The sequence below is a fragment of the Capsicum annuum genome, chromosome 3 (genome assembly GCF_002878395.1).
Source record: "Capsicum annuum cultivar UCD-10X-F1 chromosome 3, UCD10Xv1.1, whole genome shotgun sequence".
Classification (NCBI taxonomy): domain Eukaryota; kingdom Viridiplantae; phylum Streptophyta; class Magnoliopsida; order Solanales; family Solanaceae; genus Capsicum; species Capsicum annuum.
Window position 1 is genome coordinate 33,871,534 of NC_061113.1, and position 14,707 is coordinate 33,886,240.

General features: G+C 29.7%; 1 long non-coding RNA gene across 1 annotated transcript; it reads right to left on the minus strand.

Annotated features, from left to right (window-relative positions):
• Positions 1–1,593: 1,593 nt before the first annotated feature.
• LOC107863975 lies at positions 1,594–6,596 on the minus strand. Its single transcript, XR_001672537.2, has 4 exons — positions 5,941–6,596; positions 5,046–5,091; positions 2,464–2,526; positions 1,594–2,260 (listed from the first exon to the last, which is right to left on the minus strand). It is a non-coding gene; the product is annotated as an uncharacterized LOC107863975 (long non-coding RNA).
• Between the last annotated feature and the right edge of the window lie 8,111 nt (positions 6,597–14,707).

Here is a 14,707-nt window from a genome sequence, read left to right on the forward strand (position 1 = left end):
ACTACCAAATTCCTTTTAGGCAGAAGCACTTAATACGGTTGTTTATGTTATCAATTTATCTCCTACTGTTGCTTTGAATGGTGATGTCCCTGACAGAGTTTGGTCTGATAAGAATGTTTCTTATGACCATCTTAGAGTCTTTGGGTGTAAATCTTCTGTTCATGTTCCTAAGGATGAAAGGTCAAAGTTGGATGTTAAAACTAGACAGTGTATCTTCATTGGTTATGGTCAAGATGAATTTGGCTATCGTTTCTATGATCCAATTGAGAAGAAACTTGTTAGAAGTCGCGATGTTGTGTTCTTTGAAGACCAAACAATTGAAGATTTTGACAAAGCTGGGAAGGTTGATTCTCAGAGTAGTGAGAGCTTAGTTGATATTGATCTAGTTCTTTTGACTACTGCTCCTGAAGAAAATCTTCATGATGATGAAAATCAAGTTGATAATGAAGATGATGATCATGTTCAGAATGACCAGCAAAAAGTTGTTGATGCTCCAGTGCAAGTTGATATGGTTGATCAGCAACCAGTTGTTGATGCTCCAGAGAGTTCTCTCAGACGATCTACAAGAGAAAGAATACCTTCATCTCGTTATTCTCCCAGTGAGTATGTACGTTTGACTGACGGGGGAGAATCTAAGAGTCTTGATGAGGCCATGAAAAGTGAAGAAAAAAAAAGTAGTTTGATGAAAAAGAAAAGTAGTTTGATGCTATGGAAGATGAAATTAAATCTTTGCAAGATAATCATACCTTTGATTTGATTAAGCTGCCTAAATACATATACCATATTTAAATAAAATAAAAGAATGGACAAGAAGATTTTGAGGTTGACGTATATGGATATTAATTTGGAATTAATGAAGATTAGATTAGTTAAAATAGATTGATGAGTTTTTTTTCAAAGTGGGAGTCATTATTTGTAATTTTTGTTTTTTATTATATACTTTAATTTTGATTGGATATATGTGTAGTCAAGTTGGCAACATGTTTGAAGTGACAGGACGAATGACAAATTCCATAACATCTGACTTTGTTGCTTTTTGTTCCTTATTATTATCAAGAATATTTACTACTTCATCCATTTATTATTATATTTGATTGAATTTGGAATATTAGAATCAATTTGAAAATAGTCTATGTACTTTATCCGAGGTAATGGTACATTGGGTATATTGTTGTTGTATTTTGTTTAAAGCTTTAAGTTTATTGGCGAGGGAATGGTTGCGTTGTTGGGAGGTGAATCTTTCGTGTGGGAGATTTATTATCGAATTCAACCTCCGTCTGCAATCAATTGTGAACTTGTCGCATCAGACTTGCCTAGTATTGTGATATATTTTCTACGGCACTTACCATTGTTTGCACCATGTGATTGCTCAGCTCTGAACCTCATGGTACCAAAAGGACCTCTAGTTTTGAAGCACACATCATAAGTGCCAGCAAAGTGCCATATGTGACAACAGAAAACATCTATAAGTTCATGGAACAACTTTTCATTTTCTTTTCTCGTAAAAAAGTAACTGCTACGATCCAATTCACGTGACATTTCCTATTTTAAATATGGTCTTTAAAATCACGGAATCCTCAGTCAGGAGAATACTTTTTTTTTAAAAAACAAATTTTAAATTTTATTGATTAATTAAGAAAATCAAATACACAACGAAGGCAACTGGTCCAAAATAAAAACAAACAACTAAACTAAGAAACAAAAATCTAATCTATAGCCCAATTCGAAAACCCGATTTGACCAACTATCTCTATTACATATACCCTAAGAACAAGGGTTTCCTAATTCAGCCTTTATTTCCTTCCGCCCTGAGCACCTGAACCTGACGTTGCCAACGCTATTCAATCACCAGCTTTTGCTTCTTTTCCTCTGGATCATTAATGGTTTTGCTTTGCTCCCACTGCTTGTGTATCAGCTTTCAATAGTGAGTACTTTCTACTTCTCTATCTCCTATTCGAATACTGCACTAACTTGTTCTTTTTTTTTTTTTTGTGCTCTCCGGTGGGTGGATGTGCTGCTTCTTTTTGCTGAAAGCCCCATCTTGAATGGGTATTAGCTCTAGTGGGTAAGAACATATCTTGGTTTGATATTGATTTAGCTCATTCTGCATCGATTCTGACTCCTTTGATGTTGTGGTGGGTTCGTGATTGACTGCATGAGAAGCTCAGTATTACCACCCCATAGTAGAGATATACCCTCCAGGTTTCTAGTTTCTGATGTGACCCTGGACTTTCCCATTTTGCCGAGTCCTTTTTGATGGCTGAATGTCAGGAGAACACAATCCATGTAAAAAAGAATTTCAGAAATTAAAATGTAGTTAAAAAATATCTATATATACACATAATAGGTAGTAATGGCCCGTGTGCACGGGCCCAAAGTTGAAAATTTTTTGCGTGCTGAACGCAAATATATACATATGTTATTTACACATAAATAATATATAATTGACAATCGTTTGCTTACATTCTAGACTATTTACATAGTGCTGCATTTTGCCTTCTTTGTGGTGTTGTGACAGCAAAATACCTGGGAAAGAAGAGGAGAAATGAATTTAGTTTTAATCTAGATGCATTTATTTATGCTCAACCAATGCAGAAGAAACCAAACATGTACATTTACAAGAAAAGAAAAGGCACAAAATGGAAGGACAAAATGAAAAAGTTGCAAGGCTAAAGAATGTGCTGCTTGCAGATGAATTTTATATCTTTGCTTTAACATTTAACAAATAAATTTGCCAGGTGATCTAGCAAGGCATGTTTCTTCCCGTGAAACTGTAACCTTTAAGTAAAGAGAAAAGAAAGCAGACCATAAATGTGTCCATCGATGCAATAGCATATAAATTCAGCAACTAATCATTAGGAGTAGCAAAGTCTTCATAATTAGGAATGACAAGTTCAAATTACAACTCAATAATCTTACAACTAAGAAAGGCTAAAGGGTATATTCTTACAACAAATTGTACATACATGAATGGCAAAGTGGAAAAGAGTATTGTTTTAGCAACTACTTGCAGCAGGAACGACTATACCTCGATTCTGAAGTTTTCTGGGATACGTGAGGGAGTTTTAACAGACTCCTATTAAATTTTATAGTGATAGCGCTCAAATAGACAATGTTGTATCACACTGCCTTCACTTAGGAATCTGAAACAAAAGCTCCAAAAATTTATCTTTATAATAGTGGTGTGTACATAATCTTACTCTATTTTGTGAGTTGTTTTCGACAGATTCTCGACTCTAGCCAGGTGCTATGACATGGTGGTTTTTCCTTTGCCTAGTGTATGTATCCGCTTGGCTTCGTCCAGAATCAAGGGGGCATCTAAAAATAATACTCCGTAGACATAAAAGAGGAAAGTAGAAGGTGATAAGTCAAAAAGATTTTAAAGCACTACCAAGTTCATATAACCTTTGACCAAAGAAAGCAGTGTGGCTGAAATGGGGCCTCAATTTTCTTTTCTAGCGAAAAAGAGGTAGGCACAACTGCATACTACTCAGCTGCTATTTTGTTTTACTATTCTTTAGAAAGCTAGCGATAACGACAACAACAACAACAAACCTAGTGTATTCCCACATAGTTGGGTTTAGGGGGGTAAAATGTACGCAGTCCAAACCACTACCTCCAAAGAAGAAGAGAGGTTATTTCCGATAGAAAGCTAGAGATACATCATAAGTAAATAGGCACTCACAATATGTAGAGGTATGTTAAGTTATATAGAGACAACAAACCACTTGCATTTTGATTCTCGATTTTCAACACTTACAAAATTCAAGGTCAGATATGAAGAAATGGTCTCACAACCTCACCTACAGTTTGGATAGAGGATATCGCTCCACAAGAACCACTTTTGTTATTTACAGATTCTAAAAGTCGCAGAGCAAATATACATATTAGTTCCTAAACTGGATGATATTTTATCAAAGCAAAAATTGTCACTTAGATCGTAGAAGAAAACAAAATATATAGTTCAGTGGACATTATAAGTTGTACCTGATGTTACAGCAGAAGTGACTTGACAATTTACAAGAAGTGGTCAGCAAAAGTGTGCGCTATCAATGGCTATAGCAGTCGAGTAAGCAAAGGAGTGGTGCCAACCATATTCCAAAATGATAGTAGCTACTTCACTTTCTTAATTATGAGGCAGAGTTAATCTATTTATTTACTTAAAATGCGTTTTGTTGTTCTCCCTTTGAAAAATTCAACTATAACATTCATATTAATCATTGTTTTACACCGAGGGGAGTATTCAGCTCAATGTCGTCCTTAATGGCTATTGCCTTGTAAATCAGATGACTTCCTGGATATTAGAAAGTTTACCTATTCCATCATCGTGTCACAATTTTCATTAATAAATGATTTTAAAAGTTCAACTGATTGTAAGTAGTAATTTCCAATCTTTTCTAAGTTTTTACTATTAAATTCTCTCCAAATGAAAAAAAGGCGTCTATACAAAAACCCACAGCACACCAAACTCTCTTAACACACAGTCAATAATGGCGCATTTAATTTATTACTAATGTCTAGTATATAAAAAAAAAAAATTGGGATCAGTCAAACGAATAGTAATGCTGAAATTTCCCTAGAAGCAAGGTAATTGGAGATAAATATGTCACTTCTTTTCTTTGTTTTCTGTTCACACGTAGGTGTCTCTTGTTTGAATGCAATTTTTATTTGTTCTTTTTTTTTTTCAGACAAAGGTAACATAATATTATTTTGCTCTTTTGGAACATGAAAAATATTAAGATGGGGTTGCACGGGTGGTAAGCATCCTTCACCCTAATTGTAAGATGGATTCAAGTCACTAATTTGATAGGAATCATTACGAAGGATTAGAGAAGAAAGAACAATACTGGGATTGGGGCACGACAATATATGAAATAATGTTTGGGATGTACGATTTTGATGTGATGCTAAAGCATTGAACACCATCTAACTCAACCTCAAACAATATAAAGAATCCAAACTCCTTTTCCATAGCCGACATGGAACTAAGCACATAATCGTGAAAAAAAGAAGCATCAGTAAAATTAATTTGAAGCGACATATACCTGCAGTTTCAATACCAAAAAGCAGTACAAGATCCACAAATTAGCACTGCAGTTCAAAAAAGAATCAAAAATTCAATTAGTACAATGAGGTCGGAGAAAATAATTCCAATAACGGCTGATTTAAAAGAGAAAATAGACATTACAAAAAATAATAATAACAATTTATCCTGAAATTATATTGAAAACAAAGAAAAAAAATAAAAAGAGAAAAAGAATCGGGGGAATAAATAAACTTTATTAAACCTCGTATCATCACCAATCAAAGATCGAAAATCCACAAACAGTGGAAGAATGAAATTGACAAACATAGAGAATTGACGCAAGATTTGAAGGTTAAAAAGAAGATGAACTAATGAGTAGATGCTACTGCGAAAGACATATGTAGCAGTCCAAAATAAAGTACTGCTTAATTTCATAATACAAGTCAAAATAATTTCAAAACAGAGGGTGACAAACTGAGGATAAAAACATTGAATCATAAAATTAACAAAGCCAGAAAGTTAATGTAATCAGTGTAACAACAAACTTTTATTTTTTCCTTTACATATAACGAAATTTACCCTTTTTTAAAAAAATAAATAAAAAATCAAATCTTACATAACTTTTGAAGATAATGGGAAAATTGTCTTTCATGAAGTATCTTTGAAGTACCCGATCAGAGTCCAAAAATATCAAATAATGAAAAATCAAAATTAAAGGTAGAGAGATCAAAAATTCGAAATAACCAAAACAAAATTGAAGGTGCAGAGATTCAAATATGCAGAAAAATATAAATCAAAATTAAACAAGATAAAGAAAAAGCATGAAACTTTCTATGCAAGAAGAGAGAGTGCAACCTTTTTCCTAATTTAGATGTAAGAAAAAAGAAAGAGATGGGCGAAGAAGAGGAAAATACCTGTGAGATGATTTAGAATATCGAAAATGGAAAGTAGGAGAAGGAACTGAAAAGAACTGGACTATACATGCTTGTTGTGACACGCAAAAGCCCGTTCAGCTAATAAATGACACGCAAACAATAGTAGTAAAAAGAAGAAAATACCTTTAGTGAAACAAAGCATGTTGAAATTTGCTTACTTCTAATATAGTAGAGTAGTAATTTCACAATATCACAACCATATAAAAGAGCTTGAAAACTTTAATCAACCATAAAAAGTGGATGAAAGAAACATTCCCTACATGCCAATTTATGTGGGCATGTTTCGAATTTCATCCCTAAATTCACAATCAAACTTCAATAGTTTGAATCTTAAAATTCAAACCGTGCTACATAAATTAGAACAATAAAAAATTGATAGATGAAAAAGATAAGAACCTGAAGAAATAGATATAAAAAATGAAACGTTAAATTCTATGCTCGAAAAAATTTCTAACTTGACTTTAAGATCAATCTCATGTTTGAATTTTAGAAAGAGGAGTATTTCACAAATCAAAAATTCTGATTAAACCTATAATTTATCAATTCAAAATATATTTTTTGTCACTTTGAAGGGACCATCATAGGTAATCGAACAGATATATCACGACTGAGCTAATTACAATCATCAAGTTATAGATTAAATCGAATCAAATCGAACCAACTTACTACATAGTTGTAGGAGAAGAAAATATTAACTTTTGGACTCACTTATTGAGTATATCCTTTCACCACTTATGACTTCACGGGCCTTGCCTTTGGCATCACCAACTTTTAAGGCCATCAACAGATAGAAAAATAAATTACACAAAAATAATTACTAATAAAATTTGAAAAACTGAGTGGAAGAATACGGTTCAAACCCAGACTGAAAAGAGTAGAGCAAAAAATAAAGCAGTAGAAGACAATGAATATGAAAGAAAATTTTAGATAGCCAACCTTCCGGTGGCCAATTTTATGATTAGCACGCCATAATTTCCTTTAGCATTTACAAAATCTAAAATATTCTTAAATATAAATTAAATGATTTAAGTATCCATGTTGAAATTAAACTGCTATTTTCACTTCTAATATAGTAGAAAAAAAGAAAAATCATTTTAATGCATAACTAAACACTGTTTTGAAAATATTTATATTGAAAAAGGGAAAAATATTGTTGTCCAAACTGACACCAAGTCCCAATGACTACTCGATTAAAATTTATATGTGTTTTCAGTTAAAAAAAAAAAAAAAAAGTTTGCCCATGATGAGAATTCAATCAGAAATTATTCTTCTAATAGTTTAATCTTTTAGATTAAGCCGGAGATTCTAGTTTTCTATGGCGCCAAAAGTATATTTTTTAAATAAAGTGAATCTTTAGCAAAAGAAAAATATTTAGTCAAGTTTTTGGAAGAAAATAGGAGCAGAAAAGTTATTTTTCAGAAGTTAAAAAGTAATTTAAATTTTTATTTAAGTATTAATTGTTGCTCCAAAGTAATTTTTAAAATTGATTAGTCAAATACATTTAAGAAAAAATAATATAAACATACACCTTAACTTATTATATTACACAAAATCCACCCTTACAAAGTAATTATAAAAATACCAACTAATTATATATCTTTGTTGGATGTATCGAACTATAACGTATCTCGATTGAACCAAAATCAGAGAAAATATATCAGGGGCTAATTATGTATTTTTACACAGGAAAAATATGTATTCGTTGGATGTATTATATATTTTGACAGACCTAAAATCGAAAAAAATTACTGAAAGCTAATTATATATCTTTACAAAGAAAAAAATATATTTTCGTTAGATGTATCAGAAATTAATTGTGTATCTCGACAGACCCAAAATCAGAATTTCAGTAATTATACAAAATATCGAATTTTTCTGCAATTAAGCTCCAACTATTGAAATTTATGTTATTTTTTCTACATTTAATTGATTTGAAAAAATGGGTGGAAAACAAAGATACTCAATACTTACATACATATAATTAGGGTTTACATTATCTCATCCAAGTTAAGATTATTTTATTCCATCTCCTAAATGAAATAAATTATTATAAAAATTATATGTCAGGAGTCAAAAGAGTATTATCTCAAAATTTTAGTCCGTATATCAAATAACCTCTAATCCAATTTTAAAGGTCATAACAACAGACTTGCACTTTTGGACATTCAACAATTGAACCACAACACAATTTGCACCTTGGTACGCAAGATAAGAAATGATATTCTAAGACTAAATTTAGAATAAAATTTATAATGTGTTTGATTGACGATATAAATTTTTAATATCAAACTTAAGTATGAATGTTCAATTTTATTTCGTCCATTTTAAAATTATTTTTATCTTATTTCCGGATACATTAATGCAAAAATTATACCAAAACTTTAAATCCAAAATAATTTAGTTCTCATTAACGTGATTGTAGCCCCTTTTTGATTTTGAACCTGTCCTCAATATTATCACAATAATTCTATAATCATAGCTGTTACATTCTTGACCCTTCTGTCCGTGATTGGTGCTTGTTATGACAGAATCCTTGGGATGCGTACCATGTATTTATTCAAAAAATTTCATTTCAAACTGTCAAGAGCAGTCGACTCTTGATATTGGTTTCACTTTCGGTACACTTGAAATTTTTTTTTTTTCTGTCTTTCCTCAAATTGTGAAAAAAAAATAAATAATAAATTCTGTCTTTCCTCAAATCTTATTTTTCAGATTAATATGAGATTTTTTTTATACAAGTTCAAATTTAATTGAATTTTAATATGTGTGTGTATCGCACCTCGGATGAGAAACTCCCCTAAAACTAAAAGAATGACAAACATTTTCCAGACTAAACACATTTGGATGGTTTTACCTATAGGTTTTATTTGCAGCTTCTCTATCTACATAGAATGAAATTCAGTTCATTGCTTAATTATCGTGGGCTCGTAGCCTATGATTGTAATAATTAATTACATAAACTTAGTGTTTGTGTAACTGAGAAATGGTCACAGATTGAAAAATAGTTAATTTTTTATCAAATTCATATGATTGTCATGAATTTGACTTTTATGAAGTGAAACCCTATCATAATATTCAAGACGAAATTCAGGACACTTCTATGGAACTTTGCTTTCGTTTAGTTTGAAATTCATGACAACATATTGATTTTTAAAATCTATGACAATATCTTGAATCTTTTCATTTGTTTAGGATCGAAATTCATAACACTATCATATTGTTTCAAAGGTGAGACGAAACGAGACGCTCACATTAAGACTAGTATAATTTAAGAATTTAAAGAGGTAAAATCGGTCCCTTAATTAATGGACAAGTGTAATTTCTCAAAATAATACACTAGCATACGTGAGAGGAAAAATTCTTTTTCTTTTGTTTTATGTGTATCCCTAAAATCTGAGGAAAAAACATCATTGTACATTTGAATAATTGCTGGAGTTAGAATTCCAGTTGTATAGCGAGGAATGATTAAAATTAATAGAATTAAAAAGGATAAAAACTGATCATTTGAATTATGAACGAATTTAATTTTCTCAAAATAGTACACTAGCATATGTATCCAATTTGCAGATGTATAAACTGTGTATTCAAAATCCTATTACAATAAACGGCAATGATATAAAAATTTATTGTATAACAAGTGTATACATTTAATGTATATAGATTTTCAACTCAGTAAAACATCAACAAATGCATACAAACTTTTATGCAAAAATCAACAATAAAAAATGACAATAATATACCTTACATAAACAAATTTCAACTGATGTAAAAAAATCTATCAACAGATGTATATAATGCGTGTATGTAAAATCCAGCAACCACAAAGGACAACATGCTTTTGTATTCATTTTATGCGTGCAGATTTCAATTGCAGTAAAAAATTACAAACTAGAATGTACATACATATACATATGGTGTATGCAAGAATCCGGAGCCAAAAGGACACTTTTTCTTATCAAAAATTTTAAAGGGGACACTTAATATTAAAAAAAATAAAAGAATAAAATGTTGTGGACCCAGCGACTTATAAGTCGCTTAGCTTCCAGCGACTTGTAAGTCGCCTGGCCCCAACGACTTACAAGTCGCCAGGCAGCCAACGACTTTAATGGCTCCACTTTATTCTGAAAGAATACTCCCTGTTGGCTGCTTTGCCTTTTCCATTTCTTAATTGTATCTTCTTCTGCCCTTTTGCTTGTGTTGGTAATATTTTATTATGCACACTATACATAACATTTGACCAATTCTACTATATTCCTTAAAATATTAGGGTTTTTTTTGGTTAGAATATAGGAAAATTTGGTTTCATTTATAAAATTCTCTACTTTTGTCATCAGTAGTAGAGTCAGAATTTTCATTGAGAAGATTTAGAAGTGTATATATGGATTAATCAAAAGGGGTTTAACATCTACTATATATACATAAAAATATTTTTAATTATGTAAAAATAATATAATTTTTCGGCAAAGGGGGTTCGGATGACCCCCTGAATCCAATGTGGCTCCGTCACTGATTGTCACAAGGTGTGATTTTCATAGAAGGCTTCAACTAAATAAATAAATAGTAGTAGTATTTATTTATAGTATTGTATCTCATTTTAAGTATGATAAAATTTGAAGTAAAAAATACATATAATGTTGGTAGATTCACGACAATAATACTAAATTTTAGCTTCTTTTTTTTAATTTAATCCCGCAATCCGCCCTGCCACGCCTCACACTATTTTAAAAAAAATAAAAATTACTCCAACTAGCCCCACACCCACATAGCCTAAAATATGCATCACCTTGCATAGTCTAAAATTGGCATCGCACCGTATCCACACCTCTTCATTGTCATTCCTAACTAGTTCTGTGGCTGAAAAAATTTGAAGGTTGAACTAGATTTCAGTACAAAAATTAACGAGGTTATCCATCAAGTAGTTTCATTTTGGATAGACAACCTTCTAGTCTCGTTAAAACATACTTTGACTCTTTTGTTGCAGTTTAGTGCTGTTTTTTGTGCAGTTTATTGACCTTTTTATTGCATTTTTTTTTTTGTGTAGTTTGGTGATTTTTTAAGTATTTTAGTGCTGTAATTTGGTCAAGTTTGATGCAAACTGCTGCTTTTCGTACTTTTAAGCTATTTTCTGACGAGAGAAATTTGAGAATAAAGTGTCCAAGAGAGAAACAAGTGATAGAGAAAATATAATGGAGGTATATGAATTTCTGTTAGTATAAATGATAGTTGTTTGTATAACAATATACAACAATATATAAAGACTAAATTTGATAATTTCTTAGATAATTAAAGGACTAAAACTGATAAATGTATAATTAAGCGATTATATTAGACCTACTCCTATAAATAAGGGATCATTTATGCCCTTTTCTCGTAAAAAAATTAGCACTTCAAAAATTTGTTTTAAAAGTAAACAAGAAATCATTCTAATATGGAACTAAATAATACTTGAAAATATTTATTGAAGAAGAATGAAAAAAGGAGCTCATGACCAAATAAATCGTTAGACGTTAGTTATGCCTTCTATGAAAATCACACTTCGTGACAATAGTAGAGAATTTATATATGAGACTAAATTTTCCAATATTCTAACCAAAAAACCCTAATATTTTAAGGAATATAGTAGAATTGGTCAAATGTTATGTATAGTATACATAATAAAATATTACCAACACAAGCAAAAGGGCAGAAGAAGTTACAATTAAGAAATGGAAAAGGCAAAGCAGCCAACAGGGAGTATTCTTTCAGAATAAAGTGGATCCATGAAAGTTGTTGGCTGTCTGGTGACTTGTAAGTCGCTGGGTCCAGGCGACTTACAAGTCGTTGGAAGCTAAGCGACTTATAAGTAGTTGGATTCATAGCGTTTTGTTCCTTTTAGTTTTTTTCGATATTAAGTGTCCCCTTTGAAATTTTTGATTAAAAAAAGTGTCCTTTTGACTCCGAATTCTACACGTTCGGAGCCAAAAGGGCTCTTTTTTTAATCAAAAATTTCAAAGGGGACACTTACTTTCGAAAACAAACAAAACGGACAAAATACTGCGGGCCCAATGACTTACAAGTCGCCCGGGGTCCAGCGACTTACAAGTGTTCACTGTTCACCTCCTCCTTTTTTTTTGTTCCCATCCTTAACATCATCATTTTTACTCCTTTCTTTTCTCTTTCTTTTTTTTTTCTGGTTTTCCAAGGTATCCCAACAACCGATAGCCATGAGACTAATTCTCCGTTCCTTCGGTAAGCGCACTAAGCGGTAGAAAACTGGCCATAGAGTTTGCTTCATTCGTCAGAGGTGGGAATCGAACCCCAACCTCTTGCTTAAGGGGTGAGGTGCTGAACCACCACACCAACCCTTGTGGTTTCTTTTCTCTTTTATTTTGACCGAGAACAATAATACTCACCCACTCAAAGATTCCACACTACATAGACTATTCACATATACTCCATTTTTCCTTTCCTTGGATAGAAAAGAATAGAGAACATTGCATCATCTTTCTTGTTCTCCAACGACCGGAAAACATAAACACAAATAATTCTATTTTTCATCACTTCACAATTCCACTCTCAAGCACACAATGTATTTAAATAATTTAAATTATTAACTATTGTAATTTATAATTTTTTTTATGTAATTTTCAAATTAATATACGTTACTTTTCTTATCCAAAATTTTGTGGCATTGTTTTAATAATAATTTAAGTTTTTAATTATTGTGATTTGTAATACTTTCTTCTATTATTTACAGTACTTTTTATTTCATTTTCAAATAATATAAGTTGCTTTATATCATCTTCTGTCCCGTCCCAATTTATATGACACTAATATAATTTTGATAGTCAATCAAATATTTTATGTTGATATATCATTTTGTTATTCTTATTTTTCTAATACATAATGACTTATAATAAGGAGTGATATAGTAAAATTATCGTTCGAAAGACGAAAATTTAATTTAAAACATTAAGAGTTAATTTCGCATTTCATATCTATTTTATTTTTTATTAAATATTATTTATTTTCTTAATACCTAGATGACTCATAATAATTAATTAAGAGCGATTGATTATGTTATTACTATAAAAATTAATATAATTTTATCATATCCAATAGTAATCATCGATAATTCACCGGAATAGTATATTAATTAAATACGTGATGCTATATTTACATATGCAAAAGATGATATTATTAAACATTATTGGATAGTGCATTATATTTATCTTTCACAATAATAAAGTTTTACTATATATTTTTCTTTATTTCTTTTTAACTTGATACATATTGACCCAACACAAATTCTAAGAAAATATTCATTAGAAATTTATTTTATTAAATTAAATTTATTAATTTTGTACTTTAAAAATTTAAAGATAAGTTTAAATATTAGTATTTCTATATAAGAAAAAAATAATTTTAAAATTTAAACTTACTAAAATAATAAATAAATAAATAAATAAATAAATTAATTTTTTATATAAAAGTCAATTAAAATAATAAAATTGATTTACTTTAAATATTTAGTTGTAATTAATTAAGATAATTTTTTATTTTGTCATAATTTATGCTGCACCGATAAAATTTTGAGAGTTGAATAGAACTTTTATATATTTTTAAAAAATATTTTAACTTGTTAATTATTGTGATTTATAATAATTTTTATGTAATTATCAAATAATATATTTACTCCTTGTGTCTCAATTTATGTGGCTTCGATACAATTTTGAGAGTCAACTAAAATTTTATATATCTTTTAAGTATTTTAAATTGTTAATTATTATAATTTGCAGTACTTTTTCTTTTATCTCAATTTATGTGGCATTGCTAAAATAATGAGAGTCAATAAAATTTTTATATGTCTTTTAAATATTTTAAGTTATTAATTATTGTGATTTGTGATAACAAATTAGTTTTGAACATGACAGCCAATTAAATAAAAAAAAAATTACTTCCAATATGTAGTTATAGTTAATTAATATAAATTAATATAATATATTAAATATTTAAATCATTATGATGAAACAATGGAATTGTTATATATTGAGGCATGGTATGTAATTAAGTGAGAGTAGAGGGGCTTTTTTGGTAAGAGTCAATAAATTTCTATATATCTTTTAAATATTTTAAGTTATTAATTATTGTGATTTGTGGTAACAAATTAGTTTTGAACATGATAGATAATTAAATAAATAAAAAAAAATTACTTCCAATATGTAGTTATAGTTAATTAATATAAATTAATTGAATATATTAAATATTTAAATTATAATTATGAAAAAATAGAATTATTATATATTGGGGCATGATATGTAATTAAGTGAGAGTAGAGGGTTTTTTTTTCGTAAGAGTCAATAAAATTTCTATATGTCTTTTAAATATTTTCAGTTATTTCTTATTGTGATTTGTGGTAACAAATTAGTTTTAAACATGATAGACAATTAAATAAATAAAAAAAATATTTTTAATATGTAGTTATAATTAATTAATATAAATTAATAGAATATATTAAATATTTAAACCATTATGATAAAACAATGAAATTATTATATATTGGGACATGGCATGCAATTAAGTGGAAGTAATTGAAATTTTTGATAATTGGAAGAGGTGGTCGAAACAACCTCTTCTACAAAATAGAAAATTAAATACTAAACATATTTACATATTTGCAACTTTTAAATGTTTTTATTATTCATAGAAATTATTAGGGATTTAACAGTGAACAAGTGCAAAACAAAAATACACACAAAACAAAAAA